Raw genomic sequence first — 17,161 nt, forward strand, 5'->3', positions numbered from 1 at the left:
TTGGGTTTAGTGTAGCCTTCACGCATGTGTGTGGTTTTCCAGTCTCCATAGACTGTCATTGGTGATTTCTTTTGCATTTGTGGCATAGGGGCAGAGGAGTCGATGGTTTGGCTGCTTTGACTGGTCAGAGGCCCTTGACCTTCATGCAGTCTCATGGTAGGCCCATTAATTTGCACTCTCTCGATTTGCCTGCCAGGAAAGTGTCTGCCTTGCTGCAAAGACTGTGGAGAGGAAAGTCCACTTGCTTTGTATTTCACTTGAGAGCTCACTTCATGTTCACTTTTAAAAATAAAAGTGTCTGTCTGAATTTCTTGCTTCAGTTTCCAGCTTATGTTTGCAATGTCTTTTTCCCATAAGTTAGAGAGACCTTTCATTTCATACCATCCACGGCACAAAGGTTTGTTGCAAGGTGTCAGCAGACCCCTGATGTTGTCTTTCTGGCAGATTGAATAAGTCAACCCCTGTAAGCCTCTCGCTGGAAGGTGAAGATTTCTGGCTTTTGTATCATTTCCTTGGCTCTCTTTTGCCCTCACTTCAAGTTTCTTTACTTCTGTTCTTGCATGGGGCACCAGGAAGTGCCCCATGTTTGTCCTGCTCAGGCACAGCTGGTGCCCTTTCCTGGGGTGAGAATGCATATGGACAAGTTCAGCACCACCCTTTCCCACCTCCACACTGTGTAGCTATCTCTACTGATCCTTTCTGGGCTTGGGGATGCTTGCCCTCCTTATTTTAACCTATACCAAAGACTTTTTGCATCATCCTGTGTATCCCCTCCCCTGCCAAAACCATCTCCTTTCCCTTTGCACCTCAAAATAGTTTCTGTTCCCAAGACTGGGAAGAACAGCAGTGCTGAGCTGCTGGGGTGGCTGTCCTGAAAAGACTGAGTAGCTTCCATCAGCTGTGGGCTTCAGTCCCTCCATGAACCATCACAGAAGCTGCTAATGGCCCAGCTTAAATCAGGCAATTTTGTATGGAGCTCTGTTTCTATCTCTGTCTCACAATTTTGCTGGAGATTATGGTTTGTGGATTTATTATTATTATTATTATTATTTTAGAAGTGAGGGGGCAAAAATCCGCAAAGCTCTCAAAAGAGGAAAAAGACATTGTTTCTCTTTGGAGTTAAAGTTTAACGTTTACCATTAGGACAGAGAATGCCCCTCTGATTTCTTTGGTTCTGGTTCTAGCCATTGTTTCTTTTGTCTTTCTCCAAAAGGATTAGAGATCAACCAGTCTCTGGATAATAATATCCAGTGGCATTGTTCCACTGGTACACTCTGACCATCAGGGACTGCTTGACTACAGTGTGAAAAACTAACACTTTGCCCCCAAAGAGAGAAGTGCTACCACAATGAATGTAAGAGCACATCATTTCAGCTGATGGACTCCTTGCCTGTAGGTGTGCAAATCAGATCAGGTAAAATAGGATTACAGTTTCCATTAATCAGGTAGGCATGAAACATGCTTGCTGGCAATTGCAATAGCTGTCTGCTGTGATCCATTATCAGATTAGGAACATATGCATTTCTTATGGTACAGCGAGGATTTCAGTGCTGATGATCCAAAGTTGGTACTCTCCCTTTTGTCCTCCTCCTTTGCCTGTTTGAATTTTCCCTTTGAATACTGGGATGTTTGATATGAAGTTTGGCATGACATTTTCAGTGCAGTGATCCATCACAAGCTTCCAGCTTTGTTTTGCAGGAAGCCTAGGAAGTCTGGATGGGCCTCTGAAGACTTGCACGCCCTTCTATACAGTTTTCAAAGTATGCTGAAGCCGGCTGGAATGAAACTTATCCAGACAAAAGAAAAATTGGCGAATGCTTAAGTGGAGCCTAAGAAGGGTGTCCTGCTCATCATGTTCTTCCTGTCTTCCATGGATTAGCAGAATCCCCTGCCTTCCTGATGGCAAAGCTGCCAAGCATGCACAGTGTTGAGAAGGCTCCAGGACCTGGTTTCCCAGTCTGCCTCTTTGCAACTGCAAGCTGTTTCACAGCAGGAAAACCATGTGAGCAGCCCAGCGCTATCAAGGGGATGCAGTATCGAGGGGAAGCTTGGGATGTTTGGCCTTCTGCTCACTGAATGCTGCAATATAAAATGCATAGCTTATACTAACTGCTGTGTGAACATCAGCAATCGTTTGAGGTAGCCCTGCAATGCTCCCCTGTGCGATCCAGCCCACGGAGCAGCAGCGAGTGTCCACTAGCCAGAATTGGAGGCAGCCTGTGAGTGTGGCTGTCTGGGCAAAGGCTTTGCCCATGCTGAATCTCTGCCTTTGTCAGTCAGTTTTGGCACAAAGGTGCCTCATGGTCAGGAGCCTGATGAACCATTGCAGTGTCTGCTTGTTCACAGCATGCAAGTGCCTGGCTAGGTAGTCTCCAGCTGCTGGGTTCTCAGTCCTGAGATGCTTTGGCTCTCTACAACCCATGACAGCAGTGAATTGTCTTCCTGTGCATGTATCGATGGGTGGAGGCTGGAGTTTTAGATCCTTTTTGTTGATGTTTGGATACTTTGATCATGAAGGGCAAATAAATAGGAAAGAAGCTAATCTTTATGTTCTCTGTTGTGAGGCCTGGCTGCAGCCTTCTCCCATTTTGCTTCCATAGGAATAAGGAGGTAAAATTTTACTTGGGAATATATGGCAGTTGCCCTTTACTATTGCCCTGGTCACCTCATTTGGTCCCCAGAGGACTGGTCCTTTTTCTAGTTCTTTGTACTCCCATCCTCTCCAAGCTGTATATACCACCCCTTTCAGCACAAGGCTTAATATCAGTGCTTTGGGTCTATTTTTTTGGTTCTGGGGTTTGCTTTTTGCTTTTGTCTCTTTGTTGATGATTCCCTACACAGATGCCCTTTAGTTTGGCGTGGGGTTGGAGCCCCTACACAGCTTTCTCCAGTCTGCATCTGCTTGCTGCAGGACTGCCCATTGCCGCGATGCCCTGCTGCCCCACCGTAGTGCAACCGTGTGCTTCCTTGGCTCAGCTATCAGGGCAGCACTCCCTGCCCTGCAGGCATTCACTGGTCTTATTCTTTTTTTTCTTTTTCTTTTTTTTTGGGGGGGGGGGGAATGGGGTGGAAGCAGAGGGGAAGAGCAGCTGGTTTTATTAAAATGCCTTCACTTCCTTGTAAACACACTCCTACAGAGTCACGTGTTTTGCTCTTAGGAAACATCAGCTCTGCCTTCACGAAGCAACCCAGATGCCGGAGATTGTGGGTGAGTAAAGGCAAGGTTATGTGGGAGCAGGAGACATGAGACTGGAGTGGGGGCTCACCAGCTGCCTGCCCCAGGGTGCAGGTAAGCTCCATGGGGCAGCTCCGGGGATGGTGTGCAGCAACCAGGCAGACCGCGTGTCCATGTCATTGATGGCGAAGGCTGAATGGTCCCCACAGCACCCGAGGACATTGCTCGTGCACAGCATTTCTGCCTTGGTAGCTGCAGTCACAGTTGTACTGGTGCTCGCTCCTCTCCTTCAGCAATATCAGACACAGGCCCATTGGCAACTAGATTTCAACTTATGGGCAGCAAAGGACAGATACCAGATAGCCCTAGGATTAAGTGTTTGGTGAGGGTGTCCATGCACCGTTCAGCTGATTTTTCTCACTCCCATTGCAATGCACTGGCCTTTGCATGCAATAGCACAAGCACTGCATCCAGTGGCTTTTTTGGCTGTCCTGCTTCTGCAGAAGTTGGGGTTACATGCTCCAACAGGAGGGGGAACCTGCTGGCATGCAGAGCAATTAGAAGCAGCTGGGCTGATACCAACCATTACAGCATGCAAGGGGCTTGCATCGTCTCTCTCTGCTGCCTAGGGTAGGAGATTAGGCTCCCTGTATCATCAGCGGCAAGAAAGTCCCTGGGGAGCCATTCAGAGCCTGTTAACTTCCCACTCTGAATCACGCCCTGGAAGATGTGGTCTCATTATTGCCTGCATAAAGGCCGTGGAAAGACTAAACTTGTTTGTTAGTATTAAGCAGGATGGCTCTGTCCATGCGATCAGCTTTGCCTCTGTCTAAGGCCTGTGGTTGCACTGTGAGACACTCATTGCACTGCCATGTGCAATCCAGACGCAAGTAACTGGTTTCAGGGCTCTGCTGTAGGGCAAAGAAGCTGTTGCAGGGTCCAAAAAGAAAAAGCTGCAAAGAATCAGCAGGCCTGAGGAGAAGCTAGTGCATCTCCCCTTCTATTTTAACTGCAACTTCTCTCAAAATCGGTGTCTAGCAGCAGACATTAAAAAAAATACAAACTCAATACAGCTTTTTTTTTTTTAAAAAAAATCGAGATGAGATCTGGATGTAGTGAAGCCAAGCCACTTCCTAGCACATCATCTCCCACCCGGTCCGGTTCCTTTGTGACAAGCATTCGTAATGAGGTCTTCAAAAAAAAAAGTATGGATTTTTTTTTTTAAGCCCTGATCACCTGCGCGCGCCGCCGGGCCGGGGCGGCGGCGGCGGCTGCCTGTGGCGGCACTGCCCTCTAGCGGGGCGCGCACCGGCCGCCGCCGCACGGCGCAGGGCAGGGCAGGGCCGTCGCCACGGGCCCCGCGGCTGCAGGCGCGCGAGGAGCGCCGGCGGCACGGGCCTGGGGGCACCGGGCTCGCAGGGACGGCAGGCTGCCGCCTGCTCAGGCGGCCGTTAGCAAGCTGCCCTGCGGCGCCTGCGCTTCAGCCTCGCAAGCTGAGCGCCAAGAGCAATTTGCGATCGCGAGGCGCTTCGCCGCAGCTCTGTCCGGTCGTTAGCCAAGCGCCTCATGTCAGCCGTCCTCCTGCGGCAGCTGTAATCGTAGTGTTACCAAGCACAGGCAGATGCGATTCCCCCCACCCCAGATTGCTCCTGTGTTCACACCATAGTCATAAACTTTACAGAATTGCTTTTCTCAACATCCTTCCCAAGTTAAAAAAAAAAAAAACTTCATTCCCCTCATCCCACACTCAAGAGCTGCTTTAGTGACTCTATTTATTTATATATTTTGCATGGGTTAATTAACAAGTTACCTCAGTTTTTCAGATCAACTGTTACTGCAGTTGCCTCTTAGGACAGCTGCTGCTCTCCTGCCCTTGCTGTACGCTCAGGGAATACCTACTGTTGCACCATGCAAGCCAACACCAGCACAAATAGGAAATTCAGCAGATGAAGACCAAAAACTGTCCCCTGCCAAACTGAGAGGGCTGACTCTCCAAACCCAGTGCAGGTCGTGGGTGCTCAGTTGCTGAACACTCTGCCCTTGATTGGTAAAACTCTGCCCTGAGCTGGCCCAAGAGTTGGAGTCCACCCACCGCATAAGACTGGCTGCAGGCACCTTGGAGCCAAGCGGGCTTGCATGGTTACCCACAGCTGCTCCACCATGCAGCGACTGTCAGCAACCTGAGCTCCTAAGTGCCATGCACGCCTCTGCCCCAGGGCAGGTGAGATGTTCTCCACCTTTCCTCCACGTGTGCGCACACACACACACACACACACACACACACACTCCTAGCTGCAGAAGTCCTCTCTGCTAGTGCGATATGCATCTCTTCCAGTTGAGAAAATACCACTAAATATTTTGCAGGGAGAGCACACCACAACCAGGAACTCCCACAGCACCACCTGGCTGGAGCACCCACAGCCGGCTTTGGGCTCCCACGCCACCGTGAGAGCCAGCTCAGCGAGTCTGGGTGGGGTGCCCTGTGCCCTGCCAAGGCTGAGCCTGCCTGCGGCGCCAGGGCACCCTGCTGTGCACCTGTGCTGCTCAGGAGGGTGCTGCGTGCGGAGGGGGGCTCTTCCCCCATGGCCTCCCCGGAGGGCTTTTGGCTCAGAAGCCACGAGCTGGCTCCGGAGCCATTTGCTGGTTCATGTGCTTGCTTTAAAAGCTCGCCGTGCTTGTTTTGCCCCCATGTGGTTCTGCCCAAGAGGAGGCCAAATGTGAGAGCAGTCCCTAGCCCGGGGCATGTACCCACCACAGTTCTGGCTGTGTGCCGGCTTTTCCAAAGAGACATTTTTACAGATCAGAGGGAGGAAGATGGGGAAGGCTCACTGCTACTGCTGCTTGGGGGGGCTGGAGGAGACAGGCCCCAGGTTGGGGCTGCAAGGTGGCGAGGGGTGTGCCTTGCTGGCAACCATGGACAGTGCTTGCATGGTCTCTGCACTGATGAGCTCCAGGCAAACCCAGTCCATTCTCAGACGACACAGTCTTTCTCCTCAGTGCTGAGGCTGGTGCTCCTCATTGCTCACCCCTGCCCCAGCCTCCAAGTCCAGCCTGGCTTTCCTGGGGAAGGTGGCTGCAGCCTGCAGGAAGACCCTGAGGGAAGGGTGTGTTTGCATTCCTCATTTGCACCCAAAAGTGTGATCTGCATGCTCAGCTCTAAGGTGTGGGTAAGCGTTTGTCAAGGTTTTTTCCAGTCATTTAGCATTCAGTCTGAGCATTTCCAAGCACTTGACCACCTCCAGTCCTTGTTTGCACTTTTCTTTCCCCTGTCGGCAGCAGGACTGCTGCTGCAACATGAAGCTGGGCAGGAGCAGTTCTGAAAGGGAAGGTAAGACCCTGGGGAGGCCCCTTGGTCCAATGGAAGGGGGGGGGGGGGCTGAGATACATCTTAGAGTTGATTACTTTGCCCAGGTGTTTTCTGATTTTCTAGGAGAGCCTCTGGTTTCCTTTAGTTTTTCCAGAGCTTCCCAAATGGCACCCAGGGAATCTGCTGACTTCTTCATATTTTCTTCTTGAGGTTGTTTGGTTTTTTTTCTCCAGTGAGTCTCATTGCCTTTATGAGTTTCTTTGGTTAATTTGGCTCCTGATTCCTTGGAAATCTCCTCTGGAGACAATGACGAAGGTTTCTACACATGTGATCCAACGTCTTCTAAGCTCCATAGCCCTCAGCACTGGAATTGGGTAAGAAATATTACAACAGACTCTAGTACTTTATAGCAGGGATGTTAGGAAACAAAATATTGCACAGTTCTGCTTGAAAAAGACTTTGATTAATTAAAGGTGTGAGTATACAATTGCATCAAATTACCCATGTGTCATGGTGAAATGTGAAATAAATGCATCGATTCGTAGTTCTGAGGACACAGTCAAGCAGCTGGTGCTAAACCTGGAAGGGAGAGTTACCAACCTGAAGATGACCAGAAAATTTGTCATGGTTTTTCATGAAAACTAGAACCGGGGGGGGGGCCATCCAATACAGAGCAAGTAGCCTAAAAGGTGCTTCAATGCCCATGTTTAAGAAGCCTGGCCCAAAGCAGGCTCCAGCACCCCTTCCTCTAGGGCAGGTCCCCGTATGGCAGTATTCGGCCCTCCAAAGGGTGATGCAGAGCTTCTGCACACTGAGTGAACACCAAACCCTGGGCAGTGGCACGTGTGAGCCATTCCCCTCCCTGCTGGCATTTAGGCTCTGGCCTGAGCCCCAAACCCACAACGTGCTTTGAAAGTCCTGGACAGAGTTTCCCTTTTCCCAAAGGCGCAGCCTGTGGCAGCGCCTGCTTGTCGCTGAAGGTGATAGATGGAGGATAGAGACCATCTCTGCATGGGTTTGAGGTTGCCTCAGCCTGAGGGGTTCAAACCCTTCCCATGCCCAAGCACGAACGTTGACTGCTGCCCTAAAACCAGTGCTGGGCTGGACACCTCTGCCCTACCTTCAGCCCTCAGCCTCTGTGCCCCAGAGAGCGCAGCTTCACGGAACCAGGCGAGGAGTGGCGTGTGCCTCCATGGGCTGGCAGCTTCCCTTTCTCTGCACTGGGGCTGCACTTTTTACCCTGTTTGCCATCTATGCATCTGTATTTAAGGAGGACTGCCCCCTCCACAACTTGGACCCCACTGAAGCTACAGAATCCGTGGGCATACTGCTTGTGTTCCCTATAGAAAAGTTTCCTTCCAGCGTTAAGTGCTATGGGTAGCAAGGCAGTGATTTCTATAACAGTTTATATGCTAGCCTTTATTGTTGCTTAATTAGTCTCTTGATGCTGTTCCTTTAGGGACACAGAAGGAACCCAGTGTTTAGAAGTTATCAGCAGGACAGGATTATATTGTACATAGAAGGTTAAGGGCTTAAGGTAAAAACACATGCACCAAAACCACCCACCAATTACATTTGCACAGCTATAAGAGGAGTGACTCAGCCTGCCCCAAATAGGAGACGGCTGAACGTGTTCCACCTGGCCCTGAATCTTATCATTTCACCCAAGGGTAAAATATTAGCAAGTAACCATTAAGGCAAGTATGTTACACTCAGGCCATGGGCAGCAGATGTCTCAGATTATTTCAGACTTGCCTTGGAGGTGAGGAAATTGGACACAACTTAAATCCCTGCCAAGGATGTTAGTAGCCAACTGAAGTTGGGCAGGTGAGGAGTGAAAGTGAAGACATCCTGCGTCCCACGCAGTCTGCGATCGGCTGCCGTCTGCAAAGATCTGATTGAAATTTGATTTTTAATTTTTTGTTTTCATTCTTGTAGCAGTACCTATTCAGGAAGCAGCACGGTCATACCCCTCACAGAGACACTTCAGCGTCTTGCAGGAGCTGAAGTCTCACCAGACAGTCAGACTGTAAGTGCGAACTGCAGGTCCTGTGACTTGCTGCAGAAGCTGAGTGACCCAAAGAACGTCGTGAGCAAGACCTGAAACAAACAAAAAATTACATTTAGTTTAAACCAAATCTGGTGAAAATGAAGCAAATCCCAGTTTGTTTGTTTTTTCTGAACAAAAATTAATCCATTATTTTGACCAAATTGAAATTTTCCCATTGGACATCTTTCAAAGCTCTCTCTCTGGACTCACACTCTCTGCTTAAAAATACAATGCAATAGTCCTGACTAGTTCCTTGAAGAAGAAACAATTGGTTGGCAGCAGGTGGAAGGCGAGTTAGACCCAGGGCTCATCTTTACTAGCTCCTTATAGAAAGCCACAGCGCTTGACTCTCTTTTACATTTTCAGCAGCAACAGGGTACAGCCTTCCTTCTGCCCCATTTAGAGCAAAATGATGCAGGCCCCAAGAGAACAGAAAAGTGATTAACCCTTGCACGCCTGGTTAGGCCAGGGCATCTGGAATGATCTTGGAGGAGGATCTTAGCTAGCTGAGACAGTCAAATCAAACCCAGTGAGGCTAAGCTGCAGAAAAGGGTGGCCAAGATGGACATGTCTATTAATGTGAGCAAGCGACCAGGGCCTGATTTGCCTCCTATTCACGATGCTTTGGCTACTTGTGAGTTTTCCCATTAATGAGCAAGAGAAGAGCAATGCTGGCCAGGGTGGCCAGTTGTGACAGGGAGAAGGTCTGGGTGATGCCGCCTTGCAGAACCCGCACCTGATACCCTGTGGGGCCTGCTCCCAGAGGTGTCCTGCATTAGCTGGGCAGCACCCTGCCCTTCTCCTCCACTTGAATGGGAGAAAGCTAGTGGAGAAGGGCCCTGAGTCCTACCCCTCCAGTGTGTTTATCCCATTATCCCTCCCTGGATTAGCATGGCCCAGCTGGGTGGTGGCTGATGTCCTGCTGAGCTGGGCAGGAGGGGAGGGGCAAACAGTCCTGCTGACTTTCCTGAAAACTCAGAGGTGTTTGAGCCAATGCAGGACACTCATTTGAGCCAATGCAGGACACAGCTTTCCAGGCAAGGCCTGGAAAGTTGTGACAGCAGGCTACTGGTGTGGGTGGCCCCTGGGTCAGCTGGCTTCTTGCTAGAGAAGTGTCAGGAACTTTAGCCCTCGGAAGGAGTGGGAATGCAGGCAGCGAGAAGCACTTTGCACTTTGAACATGCCAGGCCGTGGGAGGGAGTCTGAGGTAATGCCACCGGTGCACCATGCGGCGCATCTGACCTTCCCTGCGTGCCATGTAGGCACCAGCATCGTGCACGCCAGCACTAATGCCACTGTTGGATGATGTTCACAACTGGTGCAAAAAGGGGATGAGGGATGGTAGCTCTTATGCATAGCCTGGAGAATGGACTGTCCAGCAAGAGCTTCTGACTTGGAAATTTTGTTTGTTGCTAAGCCCATCAGAGTATGAGAGATGTTCATTGTCATTTGTCTCCTGGCGCCAGTGGTTGAGCAAGAGGAGCAGGAGGCCATCTGCCTGCATCTGTATTCATGCCATCCAAAGCTCCCACCTAATCCCGATGGGTGGAGGACTCACAGTCTTGGTAACGTTCCTGGTATTGCATATCTTACCTTTGTTTCAGTGTAATTAGTCTGAAAGGAGAGAAAGGATGTAGCTCCTTTCACCTCAAGGGGAACCGCTGAAGATTCGTTAGGCTCCCAGAGCAAATGAGATTTGCGGATTTGGCCCAATTAATCCCAAATGGGAGCATTAGCGGCTCTGAGCAATGGGTGATATGTCCCAACAGCTGAAGGGCAGGCAGGCGTGGCAGCAGCTCTCTGCCATGTGGCCTCTGAAGTAAGGCTGGGTTTCAGGGCGCTGGCAAGGCGTGGGGTCGAGGCTTCCAGATCTCGCAGCTCTGTAGCCTGCCGAGTTAACACTGCAGCTCCCGGCAGAGGTAATTAACCAAAAAGGGGAAGGAAAGCGCTAGGCTCTTGCTGAACAGAAGGTTGTGTGGCAGGGTGGGTGTTCATTAGCCAGGCTGCTGATGGTAAGCGGTGCTTTTTCAGTCCCCAAAGTGGCTGGGTTTGGTGTGAGTACTGCATTTCCTTTCCCCACAGCCTCTCAGGTGGCTCTAGAGGTGTGGGCAAGCACAAGCTGCCAGGAAACCGCAGTGGCATCACCAAGGGGTGCGAGGAGTGAGCCCTGGACCCAGTGCGGCTGACAGGGTAGACCTCCTACTTTGCTGGGCCCAAGCAAGGACTGTACATCAGTCACTCTGGGAGGTGGGTCTAAGGTCTGAGCTTTTGGAAAATGCACACGAATTTCCTTCCTCTTTAAGACCATGAGTGAAATGGGAAGAAAAAAAACTCCCTCTTATCTCCTTCGCTTGTGGAGGTGCTGCGAGGGCTAGGTTTGTTGCCTGCAGAAGCACACAGCATAGCACTGTGGTGGAGAAAGCACATATATACTTTGTCACATCTCCAAGACTTGCTCTCAAGTCTGTGTTTCAGTGTGTGGACAGTTATTCTGAAAGTGTTCGCTCAGAGCTCCTAAGGGTGTTAAGTGCACATGGCCCCAGGCATCTCCTGGGGATCTTTGGTAACCAAACCCCTTCACCACAGCTGTTTGAAATGAGGTTGGGCAATAGCTTGGCCAGCATCTGCTGACAATCACTTCTGTGCCATTGAGAAGATCAGCAGGGCTGAGCACACAACCAGGCTGGTCTTGTCCCGACCCCCATGTGGCCGGGGGCTGCCCCCCAGCACACACCGCCTCACCGGCAGCATCCTCTGCCTCTGCTTGCTGCCCCCTCATTTTCCCCTCGTGGTAAAAGCCTTGTTTTCCTCTTACCCACAGGGCAGAGGAAGGAAAGATGGGCTCATACAGGAGCTGTTTCCAGGGCTTTTGAGGAAAGAAAAGACAAAAATGCTATGCTGTGATGTGGCAGGAAGCATTCGCCATGCTCAGGCTGAGGGCTTTACCTGCACAGCTGCGACCACGGCCCTGCGCTTGGAGGAGCGGGGCTGTGGTCCTGCTGCTGTAGGCATGTAACTGTCACAGAGGAGATGATAAACACGAAACTACTCAGCTCCTTTTGCCTCACCCAGAGCCAGAAGGGTTTTTTGAAAACAAAAATAAAGGGAAAATTCAGTCTCCACCCATCCACCCAATTTGGATGGTAAATCAAATAAAACGATCTCAGAGCTGGCACCACCAGCACATTGAAATGCCAGCTCCCAGCCTCTCACATGAGGTGTCGAAATGAAATGAGATGAACAAACAACCCCCAGAGGCCTGGGGCAACAAACTGGTTTTCAGACGCCGGTTGGTTTGTTTTTCTTTTCCAGCGCTGCAGCGGGAGCAGGCCTCTGTGATCCCCCCCCCCCCACCCCGAGTGGACCTGGCAGCTGCCCCCTGTGGCCCATTGCCATCCCCTGGTGAGTCAGTGGCATGGACATATGTCAATACGGCTTGTTCCCTGTGTGCAATGACAAAGGTTTCATGCAGAAACGCTCATCATTGGAGCTGGTTTTAGCGGGCGTACCGGTGCTGTGAGATGTGGCTCTGCATGCAGAGCCCTTGAGCCCATCTGGCAAGCCCTGCAGCCTGTGCTGCCCTCACTGCACTTGGAGAGCCTGGGCAGGAGCATCCAGTCTTTCTGCAGGTCCAAACTCTCCAACAGGCCAAGCAGGCAAGGACTGGGTATAGCTCCATGCGTCGGTCCGGAGGTACAGGCCAGACGGTGACTAACTATGTGGCAAGAAAGGCTGGTGGGCTTGGATGGTGCTTCCCTTTGGCTCTTCTCGGCCACTGGAGAGAGCCCAGGAATGAGGGGGATGAGGAGAATTGGGGGGGGGGGGGGGCCGCAACAGCTGGGGGGGGAAGCCTTTCCCCAGACGGGCACATGTGGGCCATGATTGTCCAGTTACTGTGAAAAAACACAGGGATTTAAAAATATAGGGCTTTTGTTTCAGTAGTTTTCTGGACAAACCTCTTTCTTTGCTAGCTCAGAGGGAGCTGACATATGTACACTTGTAGGTTGCTCTAGGCTTTCCATGAAAATCCTTGCCGTAGGATAGACAAAGATCCTTGCAAAACTTGCTAGCGGTTCATATTATCCTCTTTTAAAAGCTACGAGGATGATCATGAGAAAGTTTCTTCTCAACTTTTGCTATAAGCTGGGTAAATGTAAACAAATCCCCAGACCTGGGGGTGGCTTTGCTTTCTCTGCATCTTATCTCACCTGTCCCTTTACTGGCAGCTTCTCGGGGCAGCAACTGTCTCCCATGACCTGTCCAAGGGACACAGCTACTCCAACTCCATTGCAGAGCAGGACAAGTTCAGTTATTTGATATACAGCGCCATACTGCAAGCAGCAGGGAGGTCTGCAGGGCGCTTCACCTCCTTCCAGTTTCTGGGTCATTGCAGTCAAAAGACTTGGTTTGATTTCTTGCACTCAGGAGGGTTGGAGCTGCTCAAAGCATACTGGTGGCAAACAGTTGCCTCATTTCTAGCCCAAGAAGCAGGGCACAGCCCTAGCCGGGTGCTCTCTTGGCTGTTCGCGACGGCTGCAGAAACCCCACCAGGAGGTGGCTGGGATGCTGGAACTGACGTGGGAATCCAGTCATGCTCCTGGCATTGCTGGGAGCAGCTGGGCCAGTCCAGTGCAACGTGTTTCCACCGGACCTGAGAGTCAAGTGAGGCCATTTAAAAAAATACCATGTGTGAGAGAAGTGGTGTTTTTCCGGTGTTTTTTCCCGTACGCAGGAGACGTTGGCCTCGCATGCGAGGCAGTGCAAAAGCTGCTTTATCAGCTCACCCAATCGCAACAGCAGATTGATGATGTTGCTACGATCTCTGCTGTTAATCTCATTACAAATAAAGGAGGGGTAGAAGCTAAACTGAGCTCATATTAATCCCCCCCACCACCCTCCCCTGCTCAACCCCAGGAAATATCTACCAGAACTGCCTTTCTCGTTATCCAAACCTCCCCTGGAAGTGATCATTAGCAGACTTGCTCCTTTGCCAAATGTGTCCACTCAGCAGCCTGGCTCTGTTTACACACAGGGCCCTTGTTTTGATAGCTCCTTCTACAGCACGCACTGGGTTTCCCTTGCTAGTGCTCTTCCGCCACGGTCTCACACACTGCCTGCTGTCACCCAGCAGGACCAAGGCTGAAGTCCAGTTCCTCACAGGCTGACCAACTGTCTCTGTCTTGCCCCAGAAATCAAGATGAAAGAGGTCAGGCAGCTCTAGGAGTTACCTGCTTTGCTTTCTCAGGTTCCCATATAGTGCTGGACTAATTTTCAGAAGGGTTGGATGGTTGCCAGGGGTTGGGACTTGTTGACATTTATGATTTTTTGTATAACAAAGTTTTACTAAATGACAAGGAAACAAAAACTGGGTTCCAGTTTCATTGTATGTTTAAAGCAAGATAAAAGTAATGCTGAACTAGGCATGGCGTCCACCAGAGCTTTAGAAGACAGCAGTTGGGTGTTGCAGCATGTGCTTGGAGGATGGGCAATTGACCCCCCATGCTCCTGGAAGATATGGGGAGGCCAGGCCATGTCCTTCTCAGGGGACCTGCTGTACCAGTGTGTGTGCGTGTGCGTGTGTGTGTGTGGGGAAAGTACATGCATGCAGCCATTTGCACTTGGGCAAGGGCACATATTGTGGGGCCCAGACATGGTCCTTTCCTGATATACAGACAAACAGTGCTATTTCCCTCAGGAAAAGGCAGCTGTTCTGGGTAGATCATGGGGTGTGGGTGTAGGACCAATTGCGGAAACAAAAGACAAGCATGCTTCTTTTCCCTTTTTAATATAGGTCTTCGTCAAAGCAGGGCTAGCCTATTTTTAATCTCACTGCCAGCACTATTAGAGCCAGTTGATTTCACCTCCCTGCCAGGCTGGGCAAGGGTGTGGGAAGGAGGGAACAATGTTCTTTTTTTAATGATGGTTTTTCATGGGAAGATGTTACCTTGCTGCAAGTTAAGTGCAGCTTCACAGACAACCCCGGGGCTGCGGGTCCGTGGAAACAGGGCTGCCTGTGAATGGCTCAGGGTGTCTCTGCCCAGCCCAGGCTGAGCTGAAGCAGGAGGGATGAGCAGTGCTCGGTGCAAACTCTGTTTCCTTCCTCTGCTCACATCATTTCCCTAGCCAAGTTGCTGCAGCTCGCAGCAGTCCAGCAGCTCCAGTGCAAAGCTGACAAACTAGTTTGGGTTCTACTCCCACCCATGACCAGCAGCAGCTGCTGCCTCCAGGGTGGGGAGACCCTGGATGAGCTCGTGGGCTGCTCTTTAAGCTGTGTGCACTGATGTGCCAAGACACTGAGCGCTGCTGCCCCTTCCATTTCCCTGCTCTCCTCCAAGGAGCTTCACTTGCACTGCTGAGCCCTCTGCACACATCCTGAGCGGCTGCGAGGCTCTTCACATCACCCCTGGGGTGCCACAGTCTCAGAGTGAGGTGGGAGGCTGTGTGTCCTGCTGCTGAAGGCAGCGTCTTCAGCTGGTCGCAGGGCTTGTCTCTGAGTCTTCAAGAGTATCAAAGCTGCTAAACTCCTTTGGGCTGCCGGTCTAGCTTCTGGGAGGTAAAGGCGACACAGAGGTCCAAATAAATATACCATAGCTCATAAGCTTATCACAGCCCCCCCCCCCCCCCCCCCCCCCCCCCCCAGGTTGCAATCAGCATTGGTTAGTCATCATCCAGAGAAGCTGCCAGGGAGACTTACTCGTCCATATGGCCCTAAGCCTCCACAGAAATATTGGTGAGGTTTGGTTGCTTAAAATTAGCACCACAAAAAGTCTAGCTGGCTAATGCCTGCTGACTCTCCCAGATTTTATTAGCCTCCACAGCCGTTGGCACTTACACCTTTAGGTATTTCAGCCTTGACTGCAAATTTAGGCATTAGTAAATATCCACAAGTCTTATTTTCAGATGAGGTTACACAGGTGAGCTTTTGGCTGCAGGGAACCTTTCTGTAGCAGCTCACAGTAAAGCGCTGACAGCCTGAAGAGGCTGCAGCCCCAGATTTTCTGGGGCTCCTGTTGGCTCTTTGCTCAGTACAGAGGCATTTTGGAGCACTAGTGGATGCTCTGGCCCACTGCATGAAGCATCTGTATGCTGCTCTGTAGCATCTCTGACTACAAAAAGTGTGTGATTCATCTTCTCATTAATGAAGTCATTAATTTCATCTGTACTTTTTTCCTGAAACATGTTACTGACTCCCAGTTGCTAAAGGGGTGCCTATGGCTGAGACTGCGTCCCCTTAACAAGCAAGACACTGCAGGCAGCCTGCCAGTCTTGTGCAAGGGGCACCCAAACTTGGCTCGGGCTTGCTTTCGTATGAAAACAAAAACAAAAAGATCGCCTCCCATTGAGTAACACGCTCAGTGCTTCACTTTCAGAACAACAGACGCACCCAAGCATGCGCGCGCGCGCACACACACACACACACACACACACACTCTCTTAAGTTGTTGTTTGAAATACATTTTAATTCTATTATGTTTCCTTTATGAGGTTTTTCTTTTTTTGACAGACATAAATCAACCCTGCTAATCCCAGGCTGGCTATATTATTAGTACTAGGAGGGGTATGGCAGAGCCAACAAAGCACTAAGCCATAGTTCAGGCACCTTCGTTTCCAAACCACACCTATTGCTGGTGAGCACTGGGACATGTATAACAAATGGCCAACATCATTAAAGTATGTTGTGTTTCCCTTTGGTGGCTAAACCTTGGCTAGAAGAACTGGAAGCAGGTCTAGAAGCCATGAAGTATGCTCTGAAACGCACATCAGCTTTAGTTGCAGTTGCAGGTTTATCCGCTGTGCAGCTTGGGGCAGTAATTTGCTTCATTTAGGGCGCTCTGGGAAGCAGTGGCTGAACAGACCAGCAGGGCAAGAGGCAGGTCAGGGCTGTGACCTGCCATAGCAGGAAGCCAACATGTTGTTAGTGCGCCAGGCCAGTCCTCGGGGTTATTTGACTAAGGAGGAGTGTGTGCATTTGGGTTTTGCTGTTAGCTTTCTTTGCCTGGGGATGTGGGTGCCATGTGGGCAGTCTGGAGGCGACCCTGAGAGCTCCTGGCTCCTACATCAAAAGATGGCCCTGAGAGTCAAAAGCCACTTCTTGGTGGCCAATCTCGGAGGCAACCTCACCCCAGTTTGATACAAAGGAGACCCAAAAGCCTAAACTGTATTTTGGTGCATGACCCGAAGGGCTTTGCACCTTGCTCCAGCAAGGCTATAGCGAGCTAATAAACTTGGCAACCACCTCTGCTGTTGCAGCAGAAATAAAAATCCATTTGTGAGCTAGACTTTAAAAGGAGCAGAAAGCTGGAAAAAGAAACCAACAGGAAAAGCACCTTTGACTCACTGAGTTCCTGTTTCCTGGCTCTAGGCTGGCACCAATCACAGGCAGGTCTTGCAGGCAGAGTGGAGCAGTGAGCAGTAGGGCCAAGGCAGCCTGGAGTCCCACCACTTCCTAGTGCTTTAGGGCTAGCATCGGTAGTGCTTGCAACTGAATCCTGGAAAGCTGTGTTCTGCTGAGGCTGTTCCCCTGGTCTCCACCAAAGCTGCTGCTTCACCAGAGGCTGGTCAGTGACACCCCCATCCTGCTCTCCACTGTGGCTGAAGAGCGCCAATGGTGTAGAAGTTATTAGGTGGC

The sequence above is a fragment of the Apteryx mantelli genome, chromosome 9 (assembly GCF_036417845.1).
Source record: "Apteryx mantelli isolate bAptMan1 chromosome 9, bAptMan1.hap1, whole genome shotgun sequence".
NCBI classification, from domain to species: domain Eukaryota; kingdom Metazoa; phylum Chordata; class Aves; order Apterygiformes; family Apterygidae; genus Apteryx; species Apteryx mantelli.